Raw genomic sequence first — 15,655 nt, 5'->3', positions numbered from 1 at the left:
GTGGGGGTGAACTTACTTTTCAAGATGACTTAGAACCAAAAGTTCATTGGAATTATGTTGAAATTATTCTAGATTTTGTTAATGTGACCTTTAAAAGAAACAAAAACCACATTTGACATTTCTAAGCAAATTAATTGATCCTTGAAAGTGATGTAAACTGATATCGAACTCAATTCACGGACAGTACTGTGTTAAACTTCTGTACATTTTCCAGAAGTATCTCTTTATTTTGCACATTAGCCAATTTTTTTTTCAACAAAAACAAAAGCTAAATTATGACTGGGATTACGGACAGTAAAATTACAGTTCAGTACTTCGTGTAACTCCCATGAGCATTCAGTAGAGCACATACACGTCGAGGCATGCTGTTCACGAGATTTGCCAAGGTTTGGACAGGAATCGCTTGCCATGCAGTTACATTAGCCTGCTGCAATTCACGCACAGAGGTAAGCTGCTTGTCCAAGTTGTCAATTTGACGTGTTAATTCTGCCCACAAGTTCTCTATCGGATTTATATCCGGGGACATGGCAGGCCACTCCATATGCTCTACACCACGGTCAGCAAGAAAGTGTTGGATCATGCGAGCACGATGAGGCCGTGCATTGTCATCTTGGAAGACAAAGTTTCCTTGAAAGGCTGCACGAGCAAATGGAAGCAATTGTTTCTTCCAGAATGGACCCTGTACTTGAATTGGTTCAGGTTTCCATTCAGAACAACCAGGTCAGTTTTGCCCCCTGCATGAAAAGCAGCCCAAACGGTCACCCCACCACCTCCAGCTTGGACTCTTGGCACTATACAATCTTCGTTGTGGGCTTCATGCACTTGTCTGCGCACTCGGACGCGGCCATCATGACGATAGACTAGAAATCTAGACTTGTCACTGAAGATCACGTGATTCCAGTGTCCTGGCTGCCATTGACGGTGCTCTCTGGCCCACTGCAATCGGCGCTGGCGGTGTTGTCTGGTCAGACGTGGCTTTCTAAGGGGACGCCTGGCACGATAGCCTGCTTGAACCAGTCGTTGGTTGACTGGCCTTCTGGATACAGGCACATTTTTCAGTTGCTGCCACTCAGCCCTAAGCCGATTAGCTGACTTGGTACGGCCATTGCGGACTAACCGGTGCAGCTGGCGATCATCTCTCCTTGTGGTTCTGCGTGGACGTCCTGGCCTCGGTATTGGAGTAAGGACACCCCTCTGAGCATTTCGTTTCAGGATCTTTGACACCTGACCTTGAGTGATGCCATACTGCCGAGCAATAGCACGCTGTTTCATGCCAGAATTTTGTAAAGCCACCACTCCATGACAAACAGCATTTTCGAGTTGACGGACCATCTCCAGGGGAGGCGGCAATAACTTTTGTAGACGTGCAGCAGTTGTTTTCCACTAATACAGAACGCAACAACCCTTGCATACCCGAATGTGAAGCCAATCATCAAATGCACCTGTCCTTACATTTTGTCATGCCACCTGTGATATAATCCTGTTATTGACTTCTTGCTGCGAAAGACAATCAGTGACATGGTTCTTTCAACAAAGACATCACCGAAGGGTAAAAGAAACTCACCAGATTGATATACTGAGTTCAGAAAGTAAACCCAAGTCAAGAAAAAAGAAATATTCCATATTAAATGCCACGTCTGTACATATATATATATATAAGTATATATATATATATATATATATATATATGCTTATATATATTTATATATATATATATATATATATATATATATATATATATATATATATATATATATATATATATTGTTACGGACACGACTTAGATGTTATGATGGGCCGAGCGGAATGGCCGCCGTGTTCGCACAGTTTACCCGATTACACTCGAACGTTGGCCGAATCGCGCTACGCTAGATCAATGAAGGAAAGGACACAACGGCTGGGATTAAGGCAACGACACAAGGGGTACAGTTCTCAAGACCTCCGGAGGAGGATATAATATTGGTTATGCAGAACGGTTAGATTACACGGCAAGAGGTAAAGCACAGAAAGATAAGCACTTAGACACAGTCTTATCTTATCCCCGACAGACCACAGACAAACGGGACAAGACTGACTCACACAGGGATTGATGGCAAGGAAGGGCAGGCAGTCAATAGCTCAAGGTGCACCTTGGCTCAGGGGCAGAATCGACCCGGTCCGGTCCAGAGAGGCGGGGAGGTATTTCTCAGCGCTGGAGGTGGCGTCCGTTTCTCTTCCAAGCTCATGCGCATCTGACGTCACCTCCGTCTTCCTGCGCATGTCCAGCGGGGAGTGACACGCCCTCGGCTCGTTAGCTCCGCCCCAGAGGGAATCGGTCCGCCGCTTCTTATTGGGTGCGGGGGGTTACCGGGCTCCGCCCTTGACGAGGAGCTGACAGTGAGCCCCTGCGTGGTAACCCCGTCGGAGCACATGTTCAATGGCGGCTAACCAAGCCGGAGTGAGGACGCACACTCCCCGCGCCGCCGCCGCGCCGCCGCCGCTGTTGTTGTTGTTGGTGTTGTTGTTCCATGAGGAAGAGATGCGGGGAGGTATTGGGAGGTCCTAAACTTACTAACGGTGCCATACAATCACATTCTGGTGCAACGAAGAGTCAGAATTAATGGAAACGAGTCCTTAACTGACATAGACTAAGAATAACTAGCAAGATGTCCTATAGTTGTCTACGTGAGATGCGGTGAACCTGGGCACGACATTTAATGGGGGAAAAAGGGGAAGGTCGGGGCTACAGAGTGTTGTTTACAGACAATGGGACTAGGGAATGGGGGATTGGGGATAGTTGGGGAGTATTGGGGAAATAGGGGAATATTTACAAGCGGATATGGATGGAGGCCAAATCCCATATCCACAACAATATATATATATATATATATATATATATATATATATATATATATATATATATATATATATATATATATATATATATATATATATATATATATATATATAGTTGCAGATATGAGGATTGTGTTTTTTTTATTGTGTTGTATTGTATAGTAAATTGTTGTGAAATAGTGCTTTATTCTGGACGCTCCTTACTCCAGTTATGTATAAAGGTCAAAGGGCATCCCATAATTAGGTCATAAACAATCACGTCAGCCAATCATTGATTTCCCCCTGGTTGATAGTTATATCTTTATTATGTGTATTAGGGTAAGGCCTTGTCTTCCATTAAGATGACACTCCATTGCACCAAGTGAAATAGAGTAGATTCCTTTCACATTCCCCTTTCATCATTGCCAAGCCTCAATTGCCAATTACATCCCCTCCAAGCCTCCATTGCCAACTGCACGGGGCACAGGTTTGTTACAGCGGTGGGTTGCTGATTTCACCCCAATAGCCGCCATTAAGCATGTGCTCAGCTCGGGGTCAGAGGGCCTGTGCCCACCAATCAGGGTCGAGGCGAGCTGACCGATGGGCGTGTCCTAAAGGCCAGCGGCTTGATCGCCGGAGGCGCTATAAAAGCGCGCGCGCAAGGTACTGCCGAAGGATATCCAGGGAAGCACAAAGCCTGCTATTCATCGCCTTGCTCGCCAAAGTTGGACCAAAAAAAGGAGTTAACAGCAAGAAGCCTGGAGAAAGCACGCGACGTCCACGCAGCAACACAGCAGCTTCAACAACAGCAGCTTCAGTAACCGCAGCTTGGGGCCTGGACGGCAGTTTTGAGCGGGGCCGCGAAGGAACGGCGTCTGCCAAACGCGCCGATCGTGCTGCAGCATCCTTGGACCTTCCTCTCCCTCCAGCCATCCACCTCCTGCCTTTCCATCCTTTTGTGTACGTGAGTTTGTTCCGTGTGTCTTGTCCCTGGGTATTTAATTAAGCTTGTATAAGTTAATAATTGCACTGTGTCTCTAATATCTTCTGTATATTATTTTCTTATCTTTCCTTCTTCCTTGGTTACTTTGAGCATGTAAATAATAGGAATAAATTTAGTAGTATTTCCAACCTTTTCGTCTTCTTCTTCTTCTTCACATCCGGGTCGCTTTTGTCTTTTCCATATTGAATATCTGTGGCGCGAATTTGGCCAACGTTCGGGAATCGGGTTAGTCGGGGTAACTGTTAGGGCCGTGGGGCCATCCGCTCGGCAAACCAACATCTTATCCGCGGTCCGTAACAATTGGTGTCAGGAGTGGGATACGAGGCCCGAACCAAATTTTTAAAACATCAAGAAAAAATTTGGTCAAAATTTGGAGCGGCCGAAATTTGTTTTGTTTTCGAAAAAACCCGAAGTTTGAAATCGCGCCATGGCTAGTCAAGGTGATCGGATGCAGGTGGGTGAACTAGGAGAGGGGTTAGGAGTAACCCAGGATCAAATGGAGGAGGGCAATGAGGAGGTGGTTGAGGAGGTTTCAGGCGCGCAAAATGGCGCTCTCGCGCACGTGGTTGAAGGGTCCCAAAATAGCGGCGCCGCGGAGGGCGAGCCCGCGGTGGCGGCTAGGGACGCTGGGCAAACCGGGTTTGACCTCAGATTATTCTTGACCCAACTGAATGCAAAAATGGATAGGATGGGGGACCAAATGGACAGCAAATTTGAGGGGTTAGACAAGAAATTTGAGGGGTTAGACAATAATTTTAAGGGGTTAGACAAGAAATTTGAGGGGTTAGACAAGAAATTTGAGGGGTTAGACAATGGGATAGAAGGGGTGAAACATGGGTTAACGGGGGTGGAAAATAGAATGGCTGCCCAGGAGAATCACATGGAGGGGGTGAAAAATGGGTTAAGGGGGCTAGAAGATAGGATGGAAGGCAAATTGCGGGAAGTAGGGGAGCAATCCGCCCGGGAAATCAAACGGATGGGGAACCAGATAGAGGAGGTGAAAATCGGGTTAGAAGGTAAATTGGATGCTCAGAGGGATGAATTGGGACAGATGAGGGTGGCATCTACAAAAGAGATGGAGATGAAGGAGGAGATACGACGAGGTGTAAGCGAGGAGGTCTCGGGGGTACGCGAGGAGGTAAAGCGAGGGGAGAAGCGTATGGAGAAAGAGGTGAGGAATAATACGGCGAGGTTACAGGGGGGAATAGAGGGTCTGACGAGGGGAGTAGAACAGCTGACAGTGGGACAAAAGGAACTCGCGGACCAAGTGGAAAAGAACACTGCAATAATCGGGGGGTTAAAAGCGACACAAAAAGACATTAAAAATGAATTAATAGCGACACAGAAGGAATGTCAGACGGTACATGAGGGGTTGACGAAGAAGTTGGAAGAGGTGACAGAAGTAATGGAGACGAAGGACCGAGAGGTGAGGACGCACATAGAAACGGTTAAAGTGGCGTTAGAGGAAGAGATAGAGGGGGCGCACCGGGAGATGAAGGAGGTAAAGGAAAAATTAGAGGAGGTGGAAGAAGGGGTGAGTGAAATTAAGAAGAGACGGAGGGAAACTAAAAAGGAGATAAGGGAGGAAGTGATGGAGTATGTGCAAGGTCTGTGTTCAAATCATGATGATGTGCTCACTAACCAAATAAAGAGTTTGCAGGTGGCAGAGGAGGTGTGACGACGAGGTACTGAGGTGAGTGACGATATACGCGGAAATGTATATGGTGTGAGGGGAGATTTAGTCGGCTTGGGGGGTGGTGTAGACCCGGGTGTTCGTGAGGGACCAATAGTGAGGTGTATGACTGGTCCGGAGTGTGTGGAAAGAGGAGGTGTGCAAGGAGGTCTGGCTATGGGGAGTGAGGAGGGTGCTGGTGAGCAAGGATGTGCGGGTATGGAGTGGGTAGCGGGTTGCGGAAGGGCGACCCAGGCAATGACACCAAGAGGGGTAGTGTTTGGAGGGACGGGGGACGCGCGGGAGCCCCCCGGGAATAGTGCACTGTGGGAGCCCGAACGGTTTGGTCCCATGTTGATTCCACCAGGAGTGACGCGCGGGGTCCGGCCTTCGGGCGCCCACAAGGTACCACTCGCACCGTATGACGGCAAGAGTGATCTGAGGGCGTACCTGGCGCAGTTTGAGTACGTGTGCCGAGGCAATGGTTGGAGTCCGGACGAAGGTGGAGTACACCTGGTAGGGGCGCTGTGCGGTGCGGCGGCGGAGGTGCTGACAGCTTTACCACCGGGTGCTCTCACCCTGTCAGCTCTCCGTGCGGCTTTAATTAATCGTTTCGGTATCGAGCAGCAAAGCGAGCTTGTTAAAGCTCAACTTGCGCAGCGTAAACGCAAGCCCCAGGAGACCATCGGGGAACTTGCTCACGATATTCGCCGCGCGATAGGGATTGCACACGCGGACATGGCAGCGAGTTCCCAGGAAAGCCTGGCGCTGGATCACTTTATCCAGGCCCTCCCGGGCTCGCCATGTGGCGCCCGCAGACCATGAGTCAGGCGGCCGACGCTGCGGCCAGTTGGGAAGCAGCGAGGCCCCTGGCCCGGGGAGGCGAGCGCCATGCAGTGGCGGTGCGTCAGGTAGGGCCCGTGATGGGGGTCGCCCCCCCCCCCAGGGGGCCGGCCCCTGACGGGGGCCCTGACCTGGAGAGCATGGTTCGGAGGCTGGTGGATCGGCGTCGAGCGGGACCTGGACCATGGCAGGCGGCTCCAGTGGTGGCACCCGGTAGTCCCCGACAGAGTACCCCAATTCGGACATATAGGGGGGGAAATTTGGAATACCGGAGGCAAGCACCTTACCAGGTGAGGTGCTATAATTGTGCTCGGATGGGTCACCGTGCGTGGGAATGTCGAGCTCCGCGCCGGGACGTTCCCCGTCAGCCGATGCCCTCAACTCCGCCCAGTATCGATCGGCCTAGCCGACCTCAGACACCCCCCCACCAGGGCCCGGGAAACTAGAACGTGCCGGGCATGCAGGGCGGTGTTCGGCAGTAGGGGATGGAGAGAAGCCCTCGTTGACGCGACAGGTCATTCATTGTGGCCAAATTGGAACAGGTAACTTAACAATTCGGTGCAAAATTGCCGGCGTTGGGGTAGACGCCGTTGTGGACACGGGAGCCAGCGCCACGATCATCAGCCCCGTGATCCTTAATTCGAGTGCAGACGGCTGGGGTAAAATCCAGCGTCTGGAAAATTATAGTTTGCAGTTGGCTACCGGGGCAACGGCCCCGATCATAGGGCGTGGTTTTGTGACCCTCAAGTTGGGATCGGTAAAGCAAGAGATAGAGGTGTGGGTGGCGGAGGTGTGCGACCCATGCTTAATAGGGTTGGATTTGTTGACTGCCAGCGGTTGTAAAATCGACTTGAGTCGGGGGATCCTGCGATGGGGAGTGGAAGAGCTACCATTGGAGGGGGTGAGCACGGCCGAGAGGGTGGAGCTGGAGGCTCCTGAGGCCGTGACCATCCCTCCGGTGGCCGAGGCCATAGTGCCGGCCCGATGGTCAGCTCGCCCGACATGGCAGGAGTCCTGCGGCCTGGTCGAACCGGTGGCAGCGCGATCCATACCTGGTTTAATCGTGGGCCGCACCCTTGTAAAAATGGACGGGCCGGTGGTGGCCGTCCGAGTAATTAATATTAGCACAGAACCACGCACTATAGTGAGGGGCACAAAGGTAGCTGGCTGCACCCCAGTTAGCGAAGTCGTGTCAGTGAGGGGCGAAAACGTCCAGCCGAGCCGGCCCCAGGGGGAGCCTTCAATCAGTTCTAGGAATTGGCCCGATCCCATGGTAAATCGGAGTAGCATAGAGTTGGGAGGTACCCAGAGGGAGGCCTTACACAAACTGGTTGGGTCCCATTTGGACCTCTTCTCCTTGTCCACCGAGGATATTGGACGTACGGGCCTGGTGAAACATCAGATCCACACCGGTGAGGCCCGGCCTATTCGTCAGGCCGCCCGACGGCTCCCTTGGAGCAGGAGGGCGGGAGCTGATGAGCAGGTTAAAAAAATGCTCGACGCAGGCGTGATTGAGCCCTCGGGAAGTCCTTGGATGTCACCTGTTGTGCTGGTTAAAAAGAAAGATGGGAGCACGCGGTTCTGCGTGGACTATCGCCAGCTAAACAACGTGACACTCAAGGACTCATATCCCCTGCCAAGGATTGATGACACCCTCGATGCCGTTGCGGGCTCAAATTGGTTCACAACTTTGGACCTCAAGAGTGGGTATTGGCAGGTGGAGATGGATAGGGCAGGGAAGGAGAAAACGGCATTTTCCACAGGTAAGGGGCTGTATCAGTTCACTGTGATGCCGTTTGGTTTGTGTAACGCCCCCGCCACCTTTGAGCGATTAATGGAACATGTACTAGGCGGCATGCCATGGCAATCATGCCTGGTATGCCTGGATGACGTCCTAGTACATGCCAAGACCTTCCCCCAGGCGTTAGCTAATTTGGACCAGGTGTTCGGGTGCCTCAGACAGGCAGGGTTGAAGCTGAACCCGAGTAAGTGCACCTTGTTTGCAAGAGAGGTGGCCTATCTAGGTCACGTGATTGGCCGCGAGGGGGTAAAAACGGACCCAGACAAAATTAAAGCGGTGGAGGAGTGGCCCGCACCACATACCATCAAAGAGGTGCGGGGATTTTTGGGACTCTGCTCCTACTACCGGCGTTTTGTGGCGAAATTTGCGGAGTTGGCCGGTCCCCTCCACTTGCTTACGGAGAAGGGGACGCAATTTAATTGGACACGGGAGTGCCACGAGGCCTTCCAAAAATTGAAGGGGTGTCTAACACCCGCACCCCTTCTAGCTTACCCCACTAGTGACTAGCTTACCCCACTAGGTACGTTTACCCTGGACACGGATGCGAGCCAGGAAGGATTGGGCGCAGTTTTATCTCAGACACAGGAGGGCGTGGAGAGAGTGATTGGTTACTATAGTCGGGCCTTAAGTAGGCCCGAGCGAAATTATTGTGTCACTCGCAAAGAGTTATTGGCTATGCTGGCTGCCATGAACCATTTCCACGGCGGAAATTTTCGGTTCGAACTGACCATTCCTCCTTGCAATGGCTCCTTCGGTTCAAGGAACCGGAGGGCCAAATTGCAAGGTGGTTGGAAAAGTTGCAGCAGTACGATTTCAATGTGACCCATAGGGCCGGGAAGGCCCATGGTAATGCGGACGCACTCTCTCGGCGTCCTTGTCTGGGGGAAAACTGCAAATTTTGTGCGAGACACGAGGAGAGGGAGCAATTGGGCGATTCTGCCCCGATTCTCGTCGTCCGGGCAACCCGGGTGAGAGGGCCAATTTTGCCACTAACCGCAGATGAAGAATTTGGAACTTTGGCATGGAGCACGGCCCAGCAGGAGGATCCCGTTCTGGGGCCGGTGTTCAAATGGGTCAAATTGGGGCAAAGACCAAAAGGGGAAGAGGTCACCCCCCTCGGGGCGCAGACAAAGGCGTATTGGGCTCAGTGGCAGACCCTGGAATTGAAAGGCAACATCTTGTATCGCAAGTGGGTGGAGGTTCCCTCTGATAGAACTTCCTGGCTGGTGATAGTCCCTGACAAATTTAAGAACGTCATATTGCAACAGGTGCATGGTACCCGCTCCGGCGGCCATTTGGGCAGGACAAAGACAACATCTCGGGTCCGCCGGAGGTTCTATTGGGTGAATATGGGGCGCGACATACAGGACTGGTGTCGGAGATGCGACGCCTGTTCTGCCAAAAAGGGACCAGCACGGAGGATGAGGGCCCCCCTTCAATTACATCAGGTGGGGGCCCCCCTTGAGCGGGTGGCTATGGATATTCTAGGACCGCTGCCCCGCACCCGCCAAGGTAATAAGTATATCCTCGTTGTAATGGACTATTTTACCAAGTGGCCGGAGGCCTACGCCCTCCCCAACCAAGAAGCCGGGGTTGTGGCACAGGCCTTCGTGGAAGGATTTGTATGTCGGCACGGGATTCCACAGGAGCTGCACACCGATCAGGTACGAAATTTTGAGAGCCAATTATTAAAAGATGTGTGCAGACTCCTGTCAATTCGGAAAACCAGAACCACGCCCTTGCGGCCACAATCTGACGGGATGGTGGAACGGTTCAACAGAACATTGGTACAACAACTGGCATTGTTCACCACCACCCGTCAGGATGACTGGGATGAACATCTCCCGTACCTGTTAATGGCCTACCGAACTAGCCAGCACGGGGCCACCGCATGCAGTCCAGCGTTGCTTATGTATGGGCGGGAGTTACGGGCTCCCGCCGACTTGCTATGCGGTCCCGTGCCAGACACCACGGATACACCGCCGAGGGAGGGTTATGCACGTCACCTGGAGGAAGGCATGGAGCGGGTCCATGCCTTCGCCCGCCGCCAGCTCCATCTGGCGGGGGCCAAGATGAAGCGCAGGTACGACGACCGGAGCCAGGGGAGTCAGTACGCTCCGGGGATGAAGATTTGGTTCTTTAATCCCCGGAGGCGGAAGGGAAGGTGCCCAAAACTCACCTCCCCCTGGCAAGGCCCGGGAGTCGTCCTGTCGCAAATCTGTGACGTGGTCGTTAAGATCAAAATGGGGCCAGGGGCCCTCCCTGGGATCGTCCATGCCGACCGGATAAGACCTTATGCCGGCGAGCAGGCGCCCTCATGGATCGCCTCGGCTCTAGATGCCGAGGCAGGACCCAGTACCTCTTGCGACGGGGGCTCGTAGCGTCAGAGGACTGGGGGGATGGTAGTGGGACGTCCCCGATGTGGTAGGATGTCAACTCTGTCATCCCTCACAGCGGGGGCAAAGGAGCACTAGTTATGGGGTTTATGGCAGTGAAAACTAGCCCGGGAGGGTTTGGATAATGTGTAGGGACCTAGAGATTGACAATAGGTAACGGTAAGGTTAGGTAGCTACATTGGACAGGTAGCTGGAGACATAGAGAGGGTAGTTTGGATGATAATGACGTGGTATGTGCTTAGTTTAAAGGGAAGACGGGGTGCACTAAGTTAGCAGGGCACCAGGTAAATTAGATGATGCCGTGTGTAAGGAACAGGTGGATGGAGCAGTGTATGAGTGAGTGATGGTGATGAGTATTGTGCTGACCAAATGGTCCAGGAAGGAAGGAGGGTGCAGGTGGCACCAGGTATGATTGCACAGGTGTGCAACTACAGGTGAATGGAGAATGGTTGTGTGAAATACATGGAGTGTGGAATATATGGAGTATTGGAATGGATGGTCGTGGAGTGAGTATGGGGGAAACTGTGGAGTGGAGTGGATGGTGCGAAGGTGTGAATGGGGGAAGGATGGACCCCCATCACGAATACCCGGGGAGGGTAGTGTAAGTGTTAGGTAGAGGGTACAGGTAAATTGTGGTTGGATATTGGCATCTGTGGTGCGTGGTGGAAGAATGGTGATTGGATGGGTGCATTAGTGTTGTGGAAATGGCTGGGCGTGTAGCCTGTTAGTGTGTGTAGTTGGTTGGGCACTCCACCACTGTGAGGATGCCGGCCAGGTGAGGCCGCAGGTGGGCTCTGGGAGCCGGTAGTTGTTGTGGATGGGGCCCGAGGATCCGGAGGACGGACCCGCGTAGCCCAGTGCCAGAGGGCACCGAGGGGTGACAGAGCCAGGAGGGGCCTTCCCCAATTAGATAGGTTAGGGTGAGGAGCTAGGTAAGCTCGGGTGGCAACTGCAGTGGTGGAGGTGTGCAGGTGGGTAGACCTGCTGGGAGAGCTACACGCCCCAGTCCTGAAATTGTGCAAGGGCACAGGGAGTTGAATCAGGGGAGTGAGACCCCAAATTGAGAAGCACCACAGTTTGGTCAATGGGAATTGGTTTTTAAAACCACATAGAGTAAGATTGCCAATGGTTTGGCAGGGAAAGACCCCGGGTAGTGTAAAGTGTGTTAAAGTCATTTAGAGGATAGTTAGGATTGAAGTCTCCTCGCACCATCTGCATCCACACACCTGAGATGACGTACCTCCACACCATGCCAGGTGGTTTTTGTTATTTTTATGATGCAAATGTTTTGGAATGTGAGACGCATCATGACGTGGGTGTGACATTGTGCTTGATGTTCCATCTCTTCCTCCTTATGAGGATTGATGATGAATTGGGTGATGGCAAATTTTGAAGTAGAGGGAGTGAAGACGAATTTGGTATAGGGGGAAGATGTGACATTAGCGACGAATTTGTAAATGTGTAGATTTTTGTAAATATGGGGTAAGGGCAAGGGTAGAGTAGGTGACAGGGGGGGTGACGTACGGTAGGGACGAACTTTCTCACTTCGCTCTCCGTACGCACTTCGCCTTGCATTGCCTTGATTGATGTGTACCCTTGTGACCTTACCCCTCGCTCATCTGTCTTTCCCCCCTTTTGTCTCCCACATGAGGACCTGTGCGCCACTGGGCGCCGAGGGGAGCGTGCGTGAGTCCGCCATTGTGCGCCCGGAACTCCCAGAACCAGCTGTCTGCATTGATGCACCACATTATGGACCACATGTCTGTGGCCGAGCACCACTTATGGACCCCATGGGTTGGGGCATGGCCCCTCTGCTGGAACCGGCCATGAAGGCCCAAAATCTTGCTGGCGGACCTTGATCACAGGGCACCGATGCCCCACAGGTGAACCACACTAGTCGGCCCTGTGGGCCATAAATAAAATAAATAAAAATGGACACGTTGGGTGCATTTTAATAGTGCAAATAGGCCGCCAGCAAAGGAAGATGACAACACCAGGAAAATAATAATAGCCAGCAGAGGGAGCCAAAGAGCAAGAGACCACCTGCAGGGTTAGGGGTTGTTGTTTTTATTTTCATGAACAATGATGACTGTGCACCGATTGGTGCTTGAGGGTGTGTTGGTGCGTTTTGGGTGCTTTCATGGTGCGTCGATGCAGAGCAGACTGTCTCCCCCCCAGAAAGAACAATCACAGGTCCTGGGTTAGTTTTGTAAATAAAGTAACGTCATTGTAAATAATGCTCCCCACCGTCAGTGTATAGTTTGAAGACCATTCCGCAATTCGGTTAGCTGTGGGCGTGAGTCTGTTAGGTAGGGTGCAATGGAGCAGCGGGACATATTTATTTATGTTTTAAAACTGTCGCACTCAGGGTCAGGTTAAAAGTAGAGGGAACTACACCTACGTGTCACACTAAGTTAAAGTTATAGGCCCGGGACGTGCCTAAGAGGAGGAGGGTGCAGTGTTGCGGAAATGAGGATTGTGTTTTTTTTATTGTGTTGTATTGTATTGTAAATTGTTGTGAAATAGTGCTTTATTTTGGACCCTCCTTACTCCAGTTATGTATAAAGGTCAAAGGGCGTCCCATAATTAGGTCATAAACAATCACGTCAGCCAATCATAGATTTCCCCCTGGTTGATAGTTATATCTTTATTATGTGTATTAGGGTAAGGCCTTGTCTTCCATTAAGATGACACTCCATTGCACCAAGTGAAATAGAGTAGATTCCTTTCACATTCCCCTTTCATCATTGCCAAGCCTCAATTGCCAATTACATCCCCTCCAAGCCTCCATTGCCAACTGCACGGGGCACAGGTTTGTTACAGCGGTGGGTTGCTGATTTCCACCCAATAGCCGCCATTAAGCATGTGCTCAGCTCGGGGTCAGAGGGCCTGTGCCCACCAATCAGGGCCGAGGCGAGCTGACCGATGGGCGTGTCCTAAAGGCCGGCGGCTTGATCGCCGGAGGCGCTATAAAAGCGCGCGCGCAAGGTACTGCCGAAGGATATCCAGGGAAGCACAAAGCCTGCTATTCGTCGCCTTGCTCGCCAAAGTTGGACCAAAAAAAGGAGTTAACAGCAAGAAGCCTGGAGAAAGCACGCGACGTCCACGCAGCAACACAGCAGCTTCAACAACAGCAGCTTCAGTAACCGCAGCTTGGGGCCTGGACGGCAGTTTTGAGCTGGGCCGCGAAGGAACGGCGGCTGCCAAACGCGCCGATCGTGCTGCAGCATCCTTGGACCTTCCTCTCCCTCCAGCCATCCACCTCCTGCCTTTCCATCCTTTTGTGTACGTGAGTTTGTTCCGTGTGTCTTGTCCCTGGGTATTTAATTAAGCTTGTATAAGTTAATAATTGCACTGTGTCTCTAATATCTTCTGTATATTATTTTCTTATCTTTCCTTCTTCCTTGGTTACTTTGAGCATGTAAATAATAGGAATAAATTTAGTAGTATTTCCAACCTTTTCGTCTTCTTCTTCTTCTTCACATCCGTGTCGCTTTTGTCTTTTCCATATTGAATATCTGTGGCGCGAATTTGGCCAACGTTCGGGAATCGGGTTAGTCGGGGTAACTGTTAGGGCCGCGGGGCCATCCGCTCGGCAAACCAACATCTTATCCGCGGTCCGTAACAATATATATATATATATATATATATATATATATATATATATATATATATATATATATATATATATATATATATATATATATATATACATACACATACACAGAGAATGGTGATCACAGGGTGATCAGGGTGATCTATAAATCAATTCCCTATTTTAAATATAGAAATACTCTCTTGTTATTAGAGCTAGAGCATTAAAAAAAAATTGAAAACTTGTTTATTGCCATTAATATTCTTTTTTTATTTGCTTTCAGATTGATCCGTTGTTGCTGAGAGATTAATTGCTGCATGGCCTGCATGTTATGAGCTTTGGAAATCTTGGACTAGATGGATTTCTGAGAAATGTGTATGTTAGGTGCATTTTTGGGTAAAAGTTGGGAACCTCACTTTTTAACATAATTAGGGTATGCTGAATTCGATTAACCCGGTTCCCAAGCCCAATTTTGAGATTTGGACCTTCTAATTAGCATAAACAAAATGGCCACCAAATTGCCATTTTTGGACAATTTCTTTGAACAAGCATTTATATATCATGAATATACATTGAATATACATTGAATATCATGAATAGTTTGTGTCTAATTTCAATATCAGTTTGAATGTCTCTTTTACTTTAACTTTACAACTTTTACCCCAAAATGCATCTAGAAGTTTATACATGGCTTTTTTTCATAAATCCGTCTAGTCTATATTATGGTTGGCGATATATTAAAAGAGACATTCAAACTGATATTGAAATTAGACACTATAAAATGGGAAATTGTTTTAAGAAGACAATGTTTCACACAACCATTTATTCTAAAATTAAGTATACATGGCCATGAAGCACAAACATTCAGGAATGTCACACATGTTGTTTTGCCAAACTACATCAAATTCATACAAGGGTCTGATCATCACTCTGTTGCTGACAGGCACACATTCATGTGCACCTCAACTCTGAATGGCGACATTTGCAGCGTCGAGTCTTGCATTGCTTCTGGCATGCACAACAAATCATCTCGAGGCAACTTTCTGGGATTGGACTCGGTGACATCAGAATAGGCTCTAGTCCTGAATCACCACGTTTCCATCCCATTTCCACAGATGCAGGACGGTCAGGTATGGCACAATGAGCATTTCTCCATACCATGGCTTGATAGTGCACTCGCATCAAATGGAAATGAAGAGCATCACTTGTCGGTGACATTGCTTCTGGTTTACCAGTCTTGGAGAACAACATATGTCATGCTGAATCAACAGAGGTTGTTCTGTGCACATTATATATTCTGCAGACGAACGCTTCTGCAGATTTGATTGTCTCCTCTGTGAGTTCACCAATGCCCAAGTTCTTCAGCAGTTTATGGTGCTCTTTGAAGAGTTTCCATGATGTTCGTTTGGTGTGATTTGCAAAATAGGAGATGGTGTCACACCCAGTTAATGCGTGAAATGTAAGCAGTGCTGTGGACAAACTTCTCGGTAGATTAGATTACCACATAGAGCTTAGATTATTCCTGTCCTCT

At 50.0% G+C, this 15,655-nt stretch overlaps 1 protein-coding gene across 2 annotated transcripts in view; it reads left to right on the top strand.

Moving 5' to 3' along the window:
- LOC137437031 (cGMP-dependent protein kinase 1) overlaps window positions 1-15,655 on the top strand; it is a 128,376-nt gene that overhangs the window by 71,427 nt on the left and 41,294 nt on the right. The window lies entirely within an intron of this gene.

Source organism: Myxine glutinosa, chromosome 11 (genome assembly GCF_964187855.1).
Source record: "Myxine glutinosa chromosome 11, kmMyxGlut1.1, whole genome shotgun sequence".
Lineage (NCBI taxonomy): Eukaryota > Metazoa > Chordata > Myxini > Myxiniformes > Myxinidae > Myxine > Myxine glutinosa.
This window is presented reverse-complemented; position numbering and strand designations above follow the sequence as displayed.